Source organism: Galeopterus variegatus, unplaced genomic scaffold (assembly GCF_000696425.1).
Source record: "Galeopterus variegatus unplaced genomic scaffold, G_variegatus-3.0.2 Scaffold907, whole genome shotgun sequence".
Classification (NCBI taxonomy): domain Eukaryota; kingdom Metazoa; phylum Chordata; class Mammalia; order Dermoptera; family Cynocephalidae; genus Galeopterus; species Galeopterus variegatus.
Genome location: NW_007727018.1, coordinates 229834 through 249494, shown reverse-complemented (window position 1 = coordinate 249494; position 19661 = coordinate 229834). Strand labels below are relative to the sequence as shown.

The 19661-nt window shown below is 34.2% G+C and overlaps 1 protein-coding gene across 1 annotated transcript in view; it reads left to right on the top strand.

The window, feature by feature from the left end:
- FSIP2 (fibrous sheath interacting protein 2) overlaps window positions 1-19661 on the top strand; it is a 95959-nt gene that overhangs the window by 30023 nt on the left and 46275 nt on the right. The window lies entirely within an intron of this gene.

The window sequence follows — 19661 nt, the reverse complement described above, 5'->3', positions numbered from 1 at the left end:
CCTGATTGCTCTGGCTAGTAATCACCAATACTATGTTAAACAGAAATGGTGAGAGTGAGTATCCTTGTCTTGTTCCTGTTTTTAAGGGGAAAGCCTTCAGTTTTTTTCCCACTAAGAATGATACTGGCAGTGGGCTCGTCATAGATGGCTTTTATTGTTAAGATAATTTCCTTGTACACCTAGAAGAGAGTCTTTATTATGAAGGGATGTTAAATTTTGTCAAATGCTTTTTCAGCATCTATTGAGATAATCATATGGTTTTTGTCCTTTAATTTGTTAATATGATATATCACATTTATTGACTTTCATATGTTGAACCATTCTTCCATCCCTGGGATGAATCCCACTTGATCGTGATGTGTAATTTTTTTAATGTATTGCTGTATTCTGATTGCTAATATTTTGTTGAGGATTTTTGCGTCTATGTTCAGCAAGGATATTGGCCTGTAATTTTCTTTTTTTGTTGTGCCTTTATCTGGTTTTGGTATCAGAGTTATGTTGGCCTCATAGAATGAGTTTGGAAGAGTGGCTTCTGTTTCAATTTCTTGGAACAATTTGAGGAGAATTAGTATTAATTCTTCTTTACAGGTTTGATAGAATTCTGCTACTTCGATCTTGTTGCTTGTTATTGATCTGTTCAGGTTTTCTATCTCTTCTTAAGTCAGTCTGGGTAGTTTGTATGTGTCCAGAAATTTATCCTGGTTTTCATATTTGTTGATATACCATTAAGTCTCTAATGATTCTTCATATTTCTGTGGTATCAGTTGTAATGTTTCTCTTTTCATTTCCGAATTTTGTTATTTGGGTCTTCTTTCTTCTTTTCTTTTTGTTAATCTAGCTAATAGTTTGTCTATTTTGTTTATCTTCTCAAAAAAACAACTTTTTGTTTTGTTGATCTTTCCTGTTGTTTTTTGGGTCTCTATTTCATTTAGTTCTGCTCTGATTGTAATTATTTCTTTCCATCTACCACCCTTAGGATTGGATTGCTGTTGTTTTTCTAGTTCTTTTAGGTGTAGCGGTAGGTCATTTAAGTCTTTCCACTCTTTTGATATAAGCTTTTATTGCAATAAATTTCCCTCTTAGCACTGCTTTTGCAGTATCCCACGGGTTTTGATATGATGTCTTTATTTTTATTATTTTCAAGATTTTTTTTGACTTCCTCTTAATATCTTCTTGGACCCACAGGTCATTCAGGAGCCTATTTTTTAGTTTCCATGTATTTTTATAGCTTCCAGAGTTTTGCTTGTTATTAATTTCCAGTTTTGGTCCATTGTGGTCTCAAAAGATACTTGGAATGATTTTAATTTTTTTAGATTTGCAGAGACTAGATTTGTGACCTAATATGTGGTCTATCCTGGAGAATATTTCATGTGCTGATGAGAAGACAGTATATTCTTTAGTTGTTTGGTGAAATGTCCTGTATATATCTACCAGGTCCCGTTGGCCTAAGGTGCAGTTTAAATCCTATGTTTCTTTGTTGATTTGTTGCCTGGAAGATCTGTTCCATACTGAGAGTAGGGTGTTCAGGTCACCCACTATTAATATACCAAGGCCTATTTCTTTCTCTAGGTCTCAGAGTGATGGTTTTATATATCTGGGTACGCCAGTATTGTGTGTATACATGCTTAGGATTGTTATGTCTTCTATCTCGATAGATCCTTTTATCATTACATAGTGGCCTTCCTTGTCTCTTTTTATGTTTTTTGGTTTAAAGTCTATTTTATCTGATATAAAAATATCTACTCCTGCCCATTTTGGGTTTCCATTTGCATGGCATATCTTTTTCCGTCCCTTCGCTTTTAGTGTGTGTGTGTTTCTGTAGGTGAGATGGGTTTCTTGAAGACAGCATATACTTGAGTTAGCTTTTTAATCCAATCAGTCTGTGTCTTTTGAATGGGGAGTTTAATCCATTCACATTTGGGGTAGTTATTGACAGGTATTGTTTAATTCCTGTCATTTAATTGCTTTTTGTTTAGATGATTTAAATATCTTTTGATAATTACTTCCCCTTTTATTTCTCTTCTTCAATGTTAGCTGGAAATTTGAGGTGGCATGATTTAGCTTCTTTCTCTTTTTCTGTGGCATTTGTGTTTTAACAGTGAGTTTTACTCTTTCTTGTTTATTCATGATAGTGATTATCATTATTCATATTCTAGATGAAGGACTCCCTTGAGAATTTCTAGCAAGGCTGGTTGTGTAGTGGTGAACTCCCACAATTTTTGTTTGTCTGGGAAATATACTATTTCTCCCTCATTTCTGAAGGAGAGCCTTGCTGGGTAAAGAATTCTTGGCTGGCATTGTTTTCTTTTATTATTTTGAATATATCATTTCACTTTCTTCTGGCCTGTAAAGTTTCAGTTAAGAAGTCTGCTGTTAGTCTGATCAGGGTTCCCTTATAGATGACTTGGTGTGTTTTTCTTGCTGCTTTTAGAATTCCCTCTTTGTCTTTGAGCTTTGCAAATTTGACTATAATGTGCCTTGGGGAAGATCTTTTTGCATTGAATCTTTTTAGGGACCTTTGAGCTTCCTGGATCTGAATGTCTGCATCTCTCCCTACACCTGGGAAGTTTTCTATGATTATTTCCTTGAATAGGTTTTCAATACCTTTTCCTTTCTCCTTCCTTTCTGTAATACCCACAATTCAGATGTTAGAATGCTTGAGGTTGTCAGTTATCTCTCTTAGATTTTCCTCATTATTTTTAATTCATTTTTATTTTTTTGTCACCTGAGTTATTTTGAAGAGACCATCTTCAAGATTTGATATTCTTTCTTCTGCTTGCTGTAGTCTGCTGCTCAAGCTCTCTGTTTTGTTTTGTACTTCATTCAGCAAATCTTTCATTTCTAGGAGTTCTGCTACACTCTTTTTTAAGGTATCAATCTCTCTGTAAATTTCCTCCTTCATATTCTGGATATTTTTTCTTGTTTCATTGTGTTCTCTTATTGAGTCTTCTTTTATCTCTTTGAGTTTTCTTAAGATTATTGCTTGGAATTCCTTTTCAGATATTTCAAGGATTCCTTGTTCTCTGGGGTCTGGAATTTGAGCATTACTGTGTTCCTCTGGTCGTGTATATCTTCTTGTTTGTTTGTAGTTCTGGTATCTTTTTTCATTGATGTTTGGTCATCTGGTAGAGGCCTTGCTTCTTGTATTACTCTGGGGTTGGCTATGAGGATAAAGATTTCTTCTGTTTGTAGGCTCTACTGGTGATTCTTCTTATATCATTGTAGTTGAGTGAACAGAGTGGCCCTGGCTGCTATTGTATTAGTGAACTGTTCCTGTGACAGTTAGGTGTGGCTGTGGCTACATTACACAACCTTGGCTCCTGTTCTGGAGTCCATGGCTGTAGATTGAGCCCCCGGTACCACGCGGGTCTTGGCTCACCTTCATGCCTGCTGGGCTTAGGTGCGCTTCCCTCCAGGGCCTAAGGGTGAGCCCTCTTGCCACCTGGGTCTCAGCTCACCTCAGAGGCTGCTGTGGCTGTGGGTGCTTCCCTCCATGGCCTAAGACTGAGCCCTGGTGCCACACGGGTCTCAACTTACCTCAGCAGCAGTTGCAGCTATGGGCACTTCTCTCCAGGTCTTCCTCTAAATTATGTCATATATGGGTTCAATTTAGTTCTCCTGCCTATGGATACACAGTTTTCACATTAATATTTATTGAAGAGACTATCTTTTCCCCATCATTTTCTTTTATTTTTTCTAGTTTTATTTCATTTTTAATTGACAAATAGTAGTTGTATATATTTATGGGTTATAATATTTTAATAGGTGTATACATTGTGGAATGATCACATGAGGTAATTAGCATATTCATCATCTCAAATATTTATCATTTTTTTTTGTGGTGAGAACATTTAAAAATCCTCTCTTTCGAAATACCCATTGTGTTTTTCTGGCACCCTTTTTGGAGATCACAGTTGACCACAGATGCATGGATTTATTTCTGGTTTCTGCATTCTTTCTAATTGGTTTATATGTCTGTTTTTATGCCAGTACCATACTATTTTGATAATTGTAGTTTGTAATACATTTGAAACCAGGGAGTGTGATGCCTCCAGCTTTGTTCTTCTTGCTCAAGATTGCTTTGGCTTTTCAGGTCTGTTGTAGTTCCAAATGATTTTTAGGATTTTAAAAATATTTCTATAAAGAATGCTACTGGGAATTTGATAAGGATTGCACTGGATTTGTAGATTTGTGGATTTTAACAGTATAATTCTTTCAGTTCATGAACATGAGATGTTTTTCCATTTATCCATGTCTTTTAAAAATTTTTTTATCAATGATTTATAATTTTTGGTGTACAATTCATTCACCTCTTTGATTAAGTTTATTCAGAAGTATCTTCTTTTTTTGCTATGTGAATAGGATTGTTTTCTTAACTTCTTTTTTGGGTAATTTGTTTTATATGTATAGAAACACTAATTTTGTATATTGTTTTTGTATTCTGCAACTGCACTGAATTTGTTTATCCTAACAGTTTTCTTTCTCTCCCTCTCTTTTTTCTTTCTTTCTATTTTTTTTTAGTTGGGTCTTCAGGATTTCTATGTATGTCATTTGCAAATAGAGATCACTTTAATTCCATACACAAAATGGACCTAACAGACATACACAGAACTTTCCATACAACAGTAGAAGAATACACATTCTTCTCAAGCATACATGGAACCTTCTCCAGGATAATCACATGCTAAGTCACAAAGAATGTTTAGCCAATTTAAGAAGAACAAAATCATTTCAAGAGTCTTTTTCAATCAGGATGGAATGAAACTAGAAATTGGTAACAGCAAGAAAACCAGAAAATTCACAAATACTTGGAAATAAAACAGCACACTCTTAAACAACCATTGGATGAAAGAGTATCAAAAGGGAGTTTTATTTTACTTTATTTTATTCAAAGTATTTTAACATTTACATATTTGTGAGGTACAGTGTGTTGTTTCAATACATGCATATATCGTACAGTGATCCACTTAGGGTAGATAGAATACTTTTATACCCATTTGTCCACCACTTTTCCTCCTTCCCTCACCTCTCACCCCACCTCCTGGCCTCTGCTAACCATTATTATACTCTCTACTTCTATTAACATTTTTAAAAAGAAATTCCACATTTGAATGACGGCATGTGGTGTTTGCCTTTTTCTGCTGGACTTACTTCACTTAATATGGTTTTCAGTTCCATCCATGTTGCTGAAAATGATAAGACATCATTTTTTTAAAAGCTAAGTAGTATTCTATTGTGTATATATAGCACAGTTTTTTTTATCCATTCATCCATTGATGGACATTTGGTTGATTCCATCTCTTGGGAATTTTAAAGGTATATCTAAACAAACAAAATAAAAACACAACATACCAAAACCTATAGAATGCAGTAAAGGCAGTACAATGAAGGAAGTTTATGATGATAAATACTAAATATGAAAAAAGAAAGATCTCAAGCAACCTAACTTTATACCTCAAGGAACTAGAAAAAGAACAAACTAAGTCCAAAGTTATCAGAAGGAAGGGAATCATTAATATTAGGGAAGGAATAAATCAAATAGAGAATTAAAAAAATAGAAAAATCAACAAAATGCACACACACACAGGTACTTCAGAAGTTTGTGGAAAAATGGCATGAACTTTTGAAGAGCCCGTATATATGTGGGAATAGCCCTTATACATAAATGATAAATTATCACAAAATAAACACACCAGTGAAACCACCATCCAAATATATACGCATCAAACTGACAACTAAATGATTAAATAAATATTTTAAATCTTTAAACTGTAATTAAAAATTACCTAACAAAGAAAACTACTAGCCCAGATTGCTTCACCAGTAGATACTACAAAATCTTTAAGGAAAAAATTGCCCCAATTTTCTTAACATATTAAGGAAGTTGTTTTAAATTCTTAACCTGCTAAGAGTTCCTATTATGAATGGATGTTGAATTTTGTTCAATTTTTTTGTTGTTGAATATTGTTTTTGCCTTGTATCTACTGGGATTATTGTATGATTTTTCTCCTTTATTCTGTTAATGAATTATATTGATTTTCTTGAATGCTGCTTCAACATTTTATTACTGCAAATAATAATAATTTTGATCATTATGCATTATCGTTTTTCTGCATAGCTGGATTAAATTTGCTGATGTTTTGTTTTATTTTTGCTTCTGTGGTCATGACAGTGATTGGCCTATAATTTTTCCTTCTTATAATGTGTTTTTTGACATCGTTTTTTCTGCATAGCTGGATTAAATTTGCTGATGTTTTGTTTTATTTTTGCTTCTGTGGTCATTACAGTGATTGGCCTATAATTTTTCCTTCTTATAATGTGTTTTTTGACATCGTGGTTGTACTATCCTCATAAGTGTTTCATCCTTTACTTTCTTCTGAAAGAGTTAGGGAGGAGAAACTTTTTTGCATATGAAGTGATGAACTGTAAAAATGCTATTTGCCTTGAAATGTACTTTGTCAGATATTAATATACCTGCTTGATCAATGTTTTTGTGGTACAGTATTTTTTATACATTTTCACACATTCTTATATTTTAGATGTTTTTGTAATTTGCACACCGTTGGTTTTTATTTTTATCTAGTCTGTCAATATTTTTCTTTAAATGAAGCATTTAATGTGTTGAACTTTTAAAATTTTAGTAAATTTTTATTAATGTGTAAGTTACAAACAGAAAAGTCCATTATAAATTATCACAAAATAAACACACCAGTGAAACTACCATACAAATCAAGAAATACAACATAAATAGCATCCCAGAAACCTCCGTCTATCTCCCATCCCTTAATAATTAACCTCTCTAATCTACAAAATACTATTATCTCTTAATCTAATTATATAGATGAATTTTAGCTATTTTAAAACTTTATGTAGGTGGTATTACATAGATATGAATTATTTATTTTTTTTCTTATTAATGTCTTTGAAAAGTTTAGCCAAGTTGTTGCCTATAGCCCTACTTCATTCATGTCATTCTTGTATAGTATTTCATTGTATTACTCAATCATAACTTATTCTGAAGAATATTTAGTTATTTCTGGTCTTTGGACATTGCATAAGGATCTGCTTTGGGCATTTCTGCTCTTGTCTTTTTGACAGTGTACATGCATTTCCATTATGTATATTCCTAGTAGTGTAGTTGCTGGGTTATGAGGTATGTTTATGTTTGACTTTAGCAGAGAATGCCAAACAGTTTTCCAAAGTGAACTGTATAAATTTGTATGTCCATCAACAGTATGTGAGAATTATTATGGCACCACATGCTCACCAACACTTGCTATTTTCTGTATTTTTAACTTTCATCATTCACATGAATGGTTCATGTTATATTATAGTGGTTTTAATGATTAATTACCTGATTAGTTACTAATAAAGTTGAGCATTTTTATGTGTTTTGACTATTTGAGTATCCTGTTTCTTAAAGGGCCTGTTCCATTCTTTTCTCCATTTTAATTGGATTGTTTGCCTGTTTTATGGACTTGTATGAGTAATTTATATTATTCAGAAAAGAATCCCTTTTCTGCCCCTTGTACCCGGAGGGGAGCACCAGGCTGCATGCCCTGACCTACACCGAGGTGAGCCCAGCAGCAAAGCCATGTGGTTAGAGGTAGCCCCTCCCTACTCCTTGGACCCAGAGAGGAGCACCAGCCCACAGGGTCTGAACCACCAAGATGAGTCCAGCAGAATCATGCAATACTAAGGGCTCATTCTAAGACCACAGATTCTGGAACAGGAGCCATGGTGGTTTAACATAACCACCACCATACCTACTGTCAAACAAAGACAGTTCACCACTACAGTAGCAACCAGGGCCACTCCACAGCCAACCTCAGTGTCATAGAAGAAGCAGACCCTTTACCGAATGACCAAACATCAATGAAAAAATATTAGAAGTACAACCAAACAAGAAGAAATGATGCCACCAAAAGAATATAGTAGTGCTCTAAAGTCAGACTCCATGGAACAGGGAATCCTTGAAATATCTGAAAGAGAATTTTGAGCAATGATCTTGAGAAAATTTGAAGAAATAAATGAAGACTCAATCAGAGAACACAATGAAACAAGAAAAAATATCCAGAATATGGAGGAAATCTACAAAGATTAATACCTTAAGAAAGAGTGCAGCAGAACTTCTAGAAGTGAAAGATTGACTCAATGAAATAAAAATCATAACTGAGAGTTTGAGCAGCAGGGTAGAACAAGCAGAAGAAAGAATTTCAGAACTTGAAGATGGTCTTTTTGAAATAACTCAGGCAGACCAAAAAAAAAAAAGAAAAAAGAATTAAAAGTAATGAGGAAAATCTAAGAGAGATAGCAGACAATCTCAAGTGCTCTAACATCCAAATCATGGATATTCCTGAAGGGGAGGAGAAAGAAAAAGGTGTTGAAGAGCTACTCAAGGAAATAGTAACAGAAAACTTCCCAGGTGTAGGGAGAGATACAGATCTTCAGATCCAGGAATCTCAAACGTCCCCAAACAGATTCAATACAAAACTAATCCTCCCCAAGACACATTGTAATTAAATTTGCAAAGCTCAAATACAAAGAGAATTCTCCCAGCAGCAAGAGAAAAGCATCAGGTAGCTTAATAGGGGAACCCCCATTAAACTAACAGCAGACTTCTGAACTGAAACCCTACAGGCCAAAAGAAAGTGGAACGATGTATTCAAAACACTAAAAGAAAAAAATTGCCAGCCAAGAATTCTTTATCCAGCAATGCTCTCCTTCAGAAATGAGGGAGAAATAGTATATTTCCCAGATAAACAAAAGTTGTGGGAGTTCACCACCACACAACCAGCTCTGAAAGAAATTCTCAAGGGAATCATTCATTTGGAATCTGAATAATGGTGAGCATTATCACAAATACACAACAAAGAGCCAAACCCACCAGTAATACAAAAATGCCAGCAAGAAAAAGAAACTAAGCCATCCCACCTTAAATTCCCAACTAACATTGAAGAAGAGAAATAAAAGGGGAAATAATGATCAAAAGATAATTAGACCATCTAAACAAGAAGCAATTAAATGATAGGAATTAAGCAACAGTTGTCAATAACTACCCTAAATGTGAATGGGCTAAATTCCCCATTCAAAAGACACAGACTGATTGGATTAAAAAGCTAACCCAAGTATATGCTGTCTTCAAGAGACCTATCTCACCTGTAGAGACATATTTAGACTAAAAGTGAAGGGATGGAAAAAGATATACCATGCAAATGGAAACCAAAAATGAGCAGGAGTAGCTATTCTTAGATTGGACAAAATAGACTTTAAATGGAAAACATAAAGAGAGACAAAGAAGGCCACTATATAATGATAAAGGGATCTATCCAGCTAGAAGACATAACAATCATAAACATGTATGCACCCAATACTGGAGCAGCCAGATATATAAAGCAAACACTCGTAGACCTAAAGAAAGAAATAGGACATAATACATTAATAGTGGGTGATCTGAACACCCCTCTCAGTATGGGACAGATCCTAAAGGCAACAAGTCAACAAAGAGACACAGGATTTAAGTCCAGTTGGTCTACACCTTAGACCAACTGGACTTTTCAGATACATGCAGATAATTTACCCAACAACTAAAGAATACACTTTCTTTTCATGAGCTCATGGTACATTCTCTAGGATAGACCACATATTAGGTCACAAATCTATTCTCAGTAAATTGGAAAACAATTGAAATCATTCCAACCATCTTTTCAGACCACAATGGACTAAAATTGGAAATAAACAATAAGAAAATCTCTGGAAGCTATACAAACACATGGAAACTAGATAATAGGCTCCTGAATGACCTATGGGTCAAAGAAGAAATTAAACAGGAAATCAAAAAATTTCTAGGAACTAATGAAAATAAAGATACATCATACCAAAACCTGTGGAATACTGCAAAAGCAGCACTAAGAGGGAAATTTATTGCAATAAATGTTTATATCAAAAGAGTGGAAAGACTTCAAGTAAATGACCTAAAACTATGCCTCAAAGAACTTGAAAAACAACAACAATCCTTAAAGGTAGTAGATAGAAAGAAATAATTTAGATCAGAGCAGAACTAAATGAAACAGAGATCCAAAAACCTATAGAAAAGATCAACAAGACGAAAGTTGGTTTTCTGAGAAGATAAATAAAAGAGACAAACCATTAGCTAGGTTAAAAAAAAAAAAAAAAAAAAAAAAAGAAAAGAAGACCTGAATAACAAAAATCAGAAATGAAAAGGGAGACATGACAACCAATATCACAGAAATACAAAGAGTTATTAGAGACTAATATAAACAACTGTATGACAACAAATATGAAAATGTGGAAGATAATGGATAAGTTTCTAGTACATACAAACTACCAAGACTGAACTAAGAAGAAATAGAAAACCTGAACAGACCAATAACAAGCAAGGAGATTGAAGTGGTAATTAGCAATCTTCCAACAAAGAAAAGTCCAGGTCTGGAAAGTTTTACAGCTGAATTCCATCAAACTTTTTTTTTTTTTTTAATGTGACCGGTAAGGGGATCACAACCCTTGGCTTGGTGTCCCCTGCACCGCGCTCAGCCAGTGAGTGCACCAGCCAACCCTATATAGGATCCGAACCTGCGGCAGGAGCGCTGCTGTGCTCTCAGCACCGTGCTCTCCCGAGTGAGCCACGGGGCAGGCCCCCATCAAACTTTTAAAGAGGAGTTAATACAAATTCTCCTCAAACTATTCCAAACAATTGAAACAGACTCTCCTCTCCCACACTCATTCTATGAGGCCAACATAACTCTGATACCAAAACAAGATAAAGACACAACTAAAAAAATAAAATTACAGGCCAATATCCCTGATGAACCTAGATGCTAAAATCCTCAACAAAATATTAGTAATCAGAATACAGCAACATATTTAAAAAATTATACACTATGATCAAGTGGGATTCATCCCAGGGGTGCAAAGATGGTTCAACATATGAAAGTCAATAAATGTGATACATCACATCAACAAACTCAAGGACAAAGAGCATATTATAATCTCAATAAATGCTGAAAAAGCATGACAGAATTCAACATCTCTTCATGATAAAGACTCAATAAATTAAGTATAGAAGGAAAATATCTCAACATAATAAGAGTCATTTATGACAAGCCCACTGCCAGTATCATTCTGAATGGGGAAAAACTGAGAGTCTTTCCCTTAAGAACAGGAACAAGACAAGGATTCCCCCCCTCACTACTTCTATTCATTATGGAGGTCCTAGCCAGAGCAATCAGGCAAGAGAAAGAAACAAAGGGAATCCAGATAGAAAAAGATGGAGTCGAACTTTCTCTATTTGCAGATGACTTAATACTATATATAGAAAAACCTAAAGACTCTAGCAAAAAACTCCTAGAGCTGGTTAATAACTTCAGTAACATTGCAAGATGCAAAATAACTGCCCCCAAATCAGTAGCATTTATATACTCAAATAATGAGTTCACAAAAAGAGAAATAAAGAAAGTAAGCCCATTTACAATTGTCATGAAAAATATAAGATACCTAGGGATAAATTTAATGAAGGAGGTGAAAGATTTCTACAATGTGAACTACAAACCACTTCTGAAGGAAATTAAAGAAGACACAAAAAGATGGAAAGATATTCCATGCTCTTGGATTGGAAGAATTAACATTGTGAAAAAGTCTATACTACCCTAAGTGATCAACAGATTCAATGCAATCCCCAACAAAATACCAATGATATTCTTCACAGAAATGGAAAAAACAATCATGCCTTTCATATGATAAACAAAAGACCCCCAATAGCCAAAGCAATCCTAAGCAAAAAAAAATTAAGCCAGAGGCATAACACTACATGACTTCAAATTATACTACAAAGCTATTTTAACCAAAACATCATGGTACTGGTATAAAAATAGACATTCAGACCAGTGGAGTAGAACTGAGAACCCATAAATCACCACTCAGGCTTATAGCCATCTGATATTGGACAAAGTCAACAAAAATCTACATTGGGGAAAAGACTGCCTCTTCAACAAGTGGTGCTGGGAAAACTCAATATCCATATGCAGAAGAATGAAACTAGATATGCATCTCTCACCATACACTAAAATCAACTCCAAATGGATAAAAGACTTAAGTATAATATCTGAAACCGTAAAACTACTAAGAGAAAATATAGGTGAAACACTTCAACAACTAGGTCTGGGCACAGGCTTTATGAACATGAGCCTGAAAGCATAAGCAGCAAAAGTAAAAATAAACAAATGGGTCTATATCAAACTAAAAAGCTTCTGCCTTCCTTTCAGCAAATGAAACAGTCAACAGAGTGAAACAACAACCTACAGAGTGGGAGAAAATTTTTGCTAATTATGCACCGACAAGGTATTAATATCCAGAATGTACACAGAACTCAAGCAATTATACAGTAAAAAACCCAAATAACCCAATTCAAAAAAGGGCAAAGGAGCTGAATAGATATTTTTTAAAGGAAGACATGCAAATGGCCAACAGATACATGAAAAAATGCCCAACATCACTAGTCGTCAGGGAAATGCAAATTAAAACCACATTGAGATATCACCTCACCCCAGTTAGACTGGCTATAATCAGAAAGATGGCGAATAACAAATGCTGACAAGGATGTGGAGAGAAAGGAATGCTCCTCCACTGTTGGTGGGACTGTAAATTAGTACAACCACTATAGAAAACAATATGGAGGTTTCTCAAACAACTACAGATAGATCTTCCATATGATCCAGCAATCCCTCTTCTGGGTATATACCCAGAGGAATGGAAATCACATCAAAGGGACACCTGCACTCCCATGTTCGTTGCAGCTCTATTTACAATAGCCTAGACATGGAACCAACCTAAATGTCTATCAATGGATGTTTGGATAAGGAAACTGTGGTCTATACACACCCTGGAATACTACTAACCCATAAAAAAGAATGAAATAGTCCCATCTGCAACAACATGCATGAACCTGGAGGAATTTATGTTGAGTGAAATAAGCAAAGCACAGAGGGATAAATACCACATGTGCTCACTCATATGTGGGAGCTAAGAGAGAAAGAAGGAAAGAAAGAAAGACCACAGTAGTGTGTTGGTCTTACAGAGGGAAAGAACATTCCTAGGGCTACAAAGTGGAGTGGGGGGCAAATGGTAAGTTGGAGGGAGGTTGGGGGATAATTGGGTGGGACACACAGGATACAAAAGTAATTTCTGGTAATGGGTATCCTGCCAGTATGAATCTGGCCCTCACATCATGGACACGAGGAGTGACAATTAGCTTTGTAGCTCATGAATATTCATAATAAAATAAATAAATAAATAAATAAATAAATCCCTTTTCTACTGCATGCATGGAAAATGTCTTCATCCGTTCTGTGACTTGCCTTTAATGGCATATTTTTATAAATAGATGTACATCTTTTTGATTTAGTCTAATATTTAAATCTTTTAAATCTCAGTGGTAGAACAGATAAGTAAATGAGAAAAAGAAATTATATCGTATCACTACAAAAAACTCCAGAACAACAAAAACAAACAATAAAAGAGAAAGAAAGTAGCAAAAGATACATAAAACAGTAAAAAAAGTAACAAAATGTCAGGAGTAAGGCAATAGCTTTCAATAACAACCTTGAATGTAAATGGATTAAATTCCCCATTTAAAAGAAATAGACTGGCTGAATGGATTAAAAAACAACACCAAACTTATATACTGCTTATAAGAAACTCACTTCACCTATGCAGAAACACATAGAATGATAGTGAAGGGATAGAAAAAGATATTCCATGCAAACAGAATCCAAAACCAAGCAGGGGTAGTTATATTGCATAAAATATACTTTAAACCAAAAACTATAAAAAGAGACAAAGGACATTATATAATGATAAAGGGATCAATTCAGCAAGAGGATATAACCATTGTAAATACATATGCATTCAACTTCCAGAAGAGATATCCACATCCCCATGTTTATTACAACACTATTCACAATAGCCAAGATATAGAATCAACCTAGGTGTCCATCAACAGATGAATAGATGCAGAAAGTGTGGTATATATATACAAGGAATATTTGCCAGCCACAAAAAAGAATAAAATCCTGTCCTTTGCCTCAACCTGAATTATCCTGGAAAACATTATGTTAAGTGAAATAAGTCAGACACAGAAAAGTAAATACTGCATATTCTCATTCACAGGCAGGAGCAAAAAAAAAAAAAAAAAGTGGAACTTTCTCTTAGAAATAGTAGAACTGTGGTTACTAGAGTCTGGGAAGAGGAGGAGGGAAGGGGATAGTGAGAAATTGGTTAATGGACACAAAATTACAGCTAGAAAGAAAAAAAAAGTTCTAGTTTATATACAGTAATGTTATGCATCTATAAGTAAGAATATTTTATTGTATGTCCTCAAATGTCTAGAAGAGAGGAGCTCAAATGTTCTCATCACAAAGAAACAGTAATTTTTTGTAATGGTGAATTTGCTAACTACCCTGATCTGATCATTACACATTGTATACGTATATTGAAATATAACTCTGTACCCCATAAATATGTGCAATCAATGTTTGAATTAAAAAAATAAGTAAATTTCTTTAAAAAATTTTTGCCTACCTAAAGATATAAAGCTACTCTATGTTACTTTTGACAAGCTTTATTATTTCCTTTCACATTTATATTCGCAAATAAACCAAAATTTGTTTTTGTGAATGGTGTGAGGTATATTATAAAGTAAAGTTAGAGTATATTTAGTTAAATATATTTAACGTATATTTAATATAATTATCAATTTTGTTTCATTTAGGTCTACCATATTGTTATGTGTTTCTATTTGTGTTATATGTTTTTCTCCTCCTTTTTCTCATTTCTATTAGATTGAATATGTTTTGGCATTCCATATTATTTCCTCTGGTGGCTTACTGGATAAAATACTATGTTTGTTGTTTTTGTTTTTGTATTTAGCAGTTTGTCTAGGGCTTAACATATTTTTTTTTATAACTGGTCACACTTTATCTACAATATTACACAACTTCACATATAGTGAAAGAGGGATCCGAACCCTCGGGCGGGAGCGCTGCCGCGCTTCCCAAGCGGCGCACTTATCCAGTGCGCCACCGGGCCGGCCCACTATCATCATATATTTTATCTTACATGTTTTACAAATCTGACACCAGTATGCTGTTACTACAATTATTCTATAACTTTGTTACTATCATCATATATTTTATCTTACATGTTTTACCAGTGAACATATTATTATAAATTTTGCTTTGAACAGTGAAGTACCTTTTAAACAAATTTTAAAAATATTTTTAAAGAGTTTTTTATGTTTATCTGCATTTGTCATTTCTGTCACTCTTTATTCCTTGTGTAGATCTGAGTCTCCAAGAACTTCCTTTAGCATTTCTTGGAGTGCATGTCCACTGGTGATATATTTTTTTAACTTTAGTTTGCCTGAGAATGCCATTTGCTTTCTTTTTTAAAATTTTACATCTCTGGGTATGAATTCTAAGGTGATAGTTTTGTTTGTTGTCTATTATGCTTTTCTTTTAGTATTTTAAAGAGGCCATTCCATTGTTCTCTAGCTCACACTATTTTTTAACAAGTCTGTGATATTTCTTATCTTTGTTCTCTTCTACGTTATGTGTCTTTTTCTCCCCTCTGGCTGCTGGTAATATTTTTTCTTTGTACTTTTTTTTTTATCAGCAGTTTGATTATGTGACTTAATGTGAGTTTCTTTTTGTTATACTGCTTGGAATTAAGTTTTTGGATCTGTGTGTTTAAAGATTTAGCCAAATGTGGGAAACTTTGGGCTATTATGTTTCTAATATGTTTCTGCCCTCTCTTCTTCTGGGACCCCAATTTAAACATATGTTAGATCACTTGATATTTCCCCACAGGTCACTGAGCCTCTCCTGTTTTTTAAAGCTTTTAAAAATAAATATACTTAAGTTTGAATGGTTTCTAGGCCATATATTTGATGTCATTTTATTTGTCTGTAGTGTCAAATCTGCTGTTAATCATACCAATGAATTTTCTCATCTCAGATATTGTGTGTTTTTTACAATTTCTTTGTTTCTTCTTTTATGTACTTTATTTCTCTCATTCATATTTTCCTTTAAATCTTTGAACATATTTATGATAAACGTTTTCAAAGTCTTTTCTACTAATTCCATCATCTCCACTATTCATGGATCTGTTTTCTGTTGACTATTTTTTTTTACCGGTTATAAGTAACATTTTCTTGTTTACATGTCTAGTATATTTTATTCATATTGGACATTTTTATTACTTTGTCGATGAGTTTCTGGTTTTGGCTGCTTTCAAAGATTGGAAATTTTTTTTTCATGTTTATGAATTATGATTTATTCAAGGCATGTGTTTAAACTTTTATAAGCAGGATTTTTAAGTACTGAAAGAGCTAAATCATATGTATTATTCTTTTAATATGAGGATACTTCAAAAAGCTTATGGAAAGATTTGTATTATCTTTTAATCTTATTTTTTCCACAAACTTTTTGAAGTACCCTCGTACATGCCCTGGATGTATAATGTCAATTTTACTTTAGGGCTCCTTCAACCCTCTGAATAAAGGGGGAATTTTCTGGGATATCTATAACATGTACTAGATATTTATCAAAGTCATTCTCCAGCAGCCTTTTTTTACCCCCTCACCAGCAGTTGTCACTTGCCTGGAATATCACACTAGAATGTGCAACTTAATATACAACTAATCATGAGGATGGCCAGTTAGCTCAGTTGTTAGAGTGTGATGTTATAACACTAAGGTCAACGGTTTGGTTCCTATATAGGCCAGCTGCTCCCCCTGCCAAAAAAAAAAAAAAAGACTCAGGAGGATGCCTTTTTAGGCACATGGACCTCTTCCTGTATGTCCATAGTACCAAATATGTCTTGATATTTTAATATATTCCATGGACATTCCAAAAAATGGCTATTGTCTATTTGAGGGATGTAAGATTCTAATTCACATATTAGCCAGACACAGGACTCTGTTGCAGCTATTCAGCTCTGTCATATGGAAATCAGCCATAGACAATACATAATAAGTGGGCATGGCTATGAATCTTCCATCAGTTTTGCTTCTGAGAATATGGAGTGTAGTCCTCAGCCTACACCTGCTGATTTCCCTTTAAGTGAGTACTTAATTTTCGGTATCTGCTCATGCTTTTTGTATAACTTCAGCAGTTGTTCGGTCCAAGCTCTTAGGTGTCTGTATTAGCAGAAAAGCAGCAAGTGGAACAAAATACAGTCATTTCTGCTTTATGGAGACAGGATTAACAGACTAGTAAATATTAGGCCCTCTGGTGAGAAAAAAAGAGAGTCTCTCTGTTCCTAAACTTATCTAGGTGTAATTTGTAGCCCTTTCTTATTATTTTCAGGGACTAGTGCAACAGAGTCTACCAATGGAGCTCCCCTTCAGGTCCTCTCAATATAAAATTGTATCAGCTCCGCAACCCTCGGTGTTGCGCCCACACCTCGCTCAGCCAGTGAGCGGGAACCGGTCTGTATGTGGGATCCGAACCCTCGGGCGGGAGCGCTGCCATGCTCCCAAGTGGCGCACTGTAGCAGTGCGCCACCGGGCCGGCCCGCTCACTTCATTTTTTTAAAAAATATTTCTTTACTTTGTTTATTAATTTTCTCCATAAATATTTTACTTGGTTAGATTTATTTCTAGATACTTAACACTTCTGTGCTATCAAAAATGATATATTCTTTAACTGGTTGGTGCTAGCATATAGAAAAGTGACTGATGTTCATATGATGATTTTGTATCCAGTAACCTTGCCAAATTTTGTAATAATTCTTCTTACTTCTCTGTTGATTATTTTGGTTTCTTAAAAATATAATCACATCTGCAAATAATGAAACTTTAATTACTTCCTTTGCAATTCTTGTATTTGCAATCTTTTCTTGCACTCTTCCCTTTCCTACGACCTTCAGTGCAATGATGAATAAAGTAGTAAAAGAGGGCTCCTTGTCTTCTTTCCAATTTTCAAGAAAACATTTATTTTAATAATTCACCATTAAACATGATGTCTACTGTAATATTTTCGTAGATAACAATGCAGGTTAAGAAAGTATTCTCCTGTTTCTAATTTGCTAGGATTTTTAAAATCATCAGTGAATATTGACTTTTTCAAAATGTGTTTTGTGCATCTGTTGAGAGTATCATTTTTCACTGTCAAAACAATCATGCATTTCTTAATTAAATCCATGTTATTTATCATGTATTATTTTCCTTATACATGTGTATATTAAGTTTACTAGTAATTTGTTTAAGGTTTTAGCATCTAGGTTCTTGAGAGAAGCTAGGCTGTTATTTTTTATAGTATGGTTTTTGTATCAAGATTACACTAGCTTTATGAGTTAGTTATGTTGCTTCTTTTTATTATTTTCAGAATATTTTTAAAGTTGGAATTATATATTCCTTGAATGTTTGGTAGAAGTCACTGGTAAAATATATAACCTCTTCTTTATCCTCTTTCTTAGTGAGACAAAACCTAGATTATAGATTTACTTTAGCAATTCAGAGCTATTCATGCTTTTTATTTCTTTTCAAGTCTTTCTAGCAAGTTACATTTTTCTTGAAAATGTATTCAATTCATCTAAATTTTTTAACGTACTGGCCTACAGTGATCATATATCCTATCCTTATAGGTCAGATTTTTGAAAGGCAGCATAGCATAATGTTCTATACGGAATTCTAGGCACATTTTTTAAAAGATTTCTCCAGCATATTGCTGGAAGCTACAGAAGAGTGTTTCTTTGTTTTTAAAATAGTGTTGTCTTCACACTTAATTTTGCAGGTCTGTGCACTCTTAATCTCAATTACTTCTTTCAAACTGAACACACAAAAACATACCTACAAACTCAAAAAAGATTCACAGGATTTAAGGTGTTTTATATGGTACTTATTGGTTACTAGTTTTTTGGTAGAAAGAAGAAAAACAATTAAATTTGACTTTAGATTGGCTCTAATTACTAGCACTACTTTCTGTGACCAGAGTGATCTATTTGTCTAAGATTTTCATTCGTGTGTTTTTACAATTGATATATACCAATCCAGTATACCAGTAGAGATGTTATGCATAAAGACTTCTTGTGTCACCTAGATCCAGAATATTTACTAAAATAAGAAATGGAATCTTACTTTATTACACAAAAAGCAAATTAGATAGTATTTGAGTGGGAAAAGGTAAGTGGCTGACAGATCAATGAATAAATGTTAAGGAGACACTTGAGTCAAATAATGTATTCAACAAATAACCAAGAACTGAGGACGTAGTGGTGAAATCATATCATAATCAGGGATACACAAGAGAAAACATATAAATCCAATATAACATAATAAGTTTTATAGTATGAGCATGTTTAGAGTGCTCTGGGAGCACTGGGGAAGGATGTTTATTTAAGTAGGTTTCAAAGAGTTAACACAAGTGAGACCTAAAAGGTAAGTTAAAAGAGGGCACGGGGTGCTTTAGACAGAGGAAATGGCAAAAACAACAGCCCAGAGGCATGGAAATCATGATCCATTTGGGAACCTTTAGAATAACTCTGGACGATGGAATGCATATGAATGACTAGCCAGAGAAGACATAGCGAGGTAGACAAAGATTTCAGATCATACGATATGTTTTATGCCTTGCTAAGGACTTTGG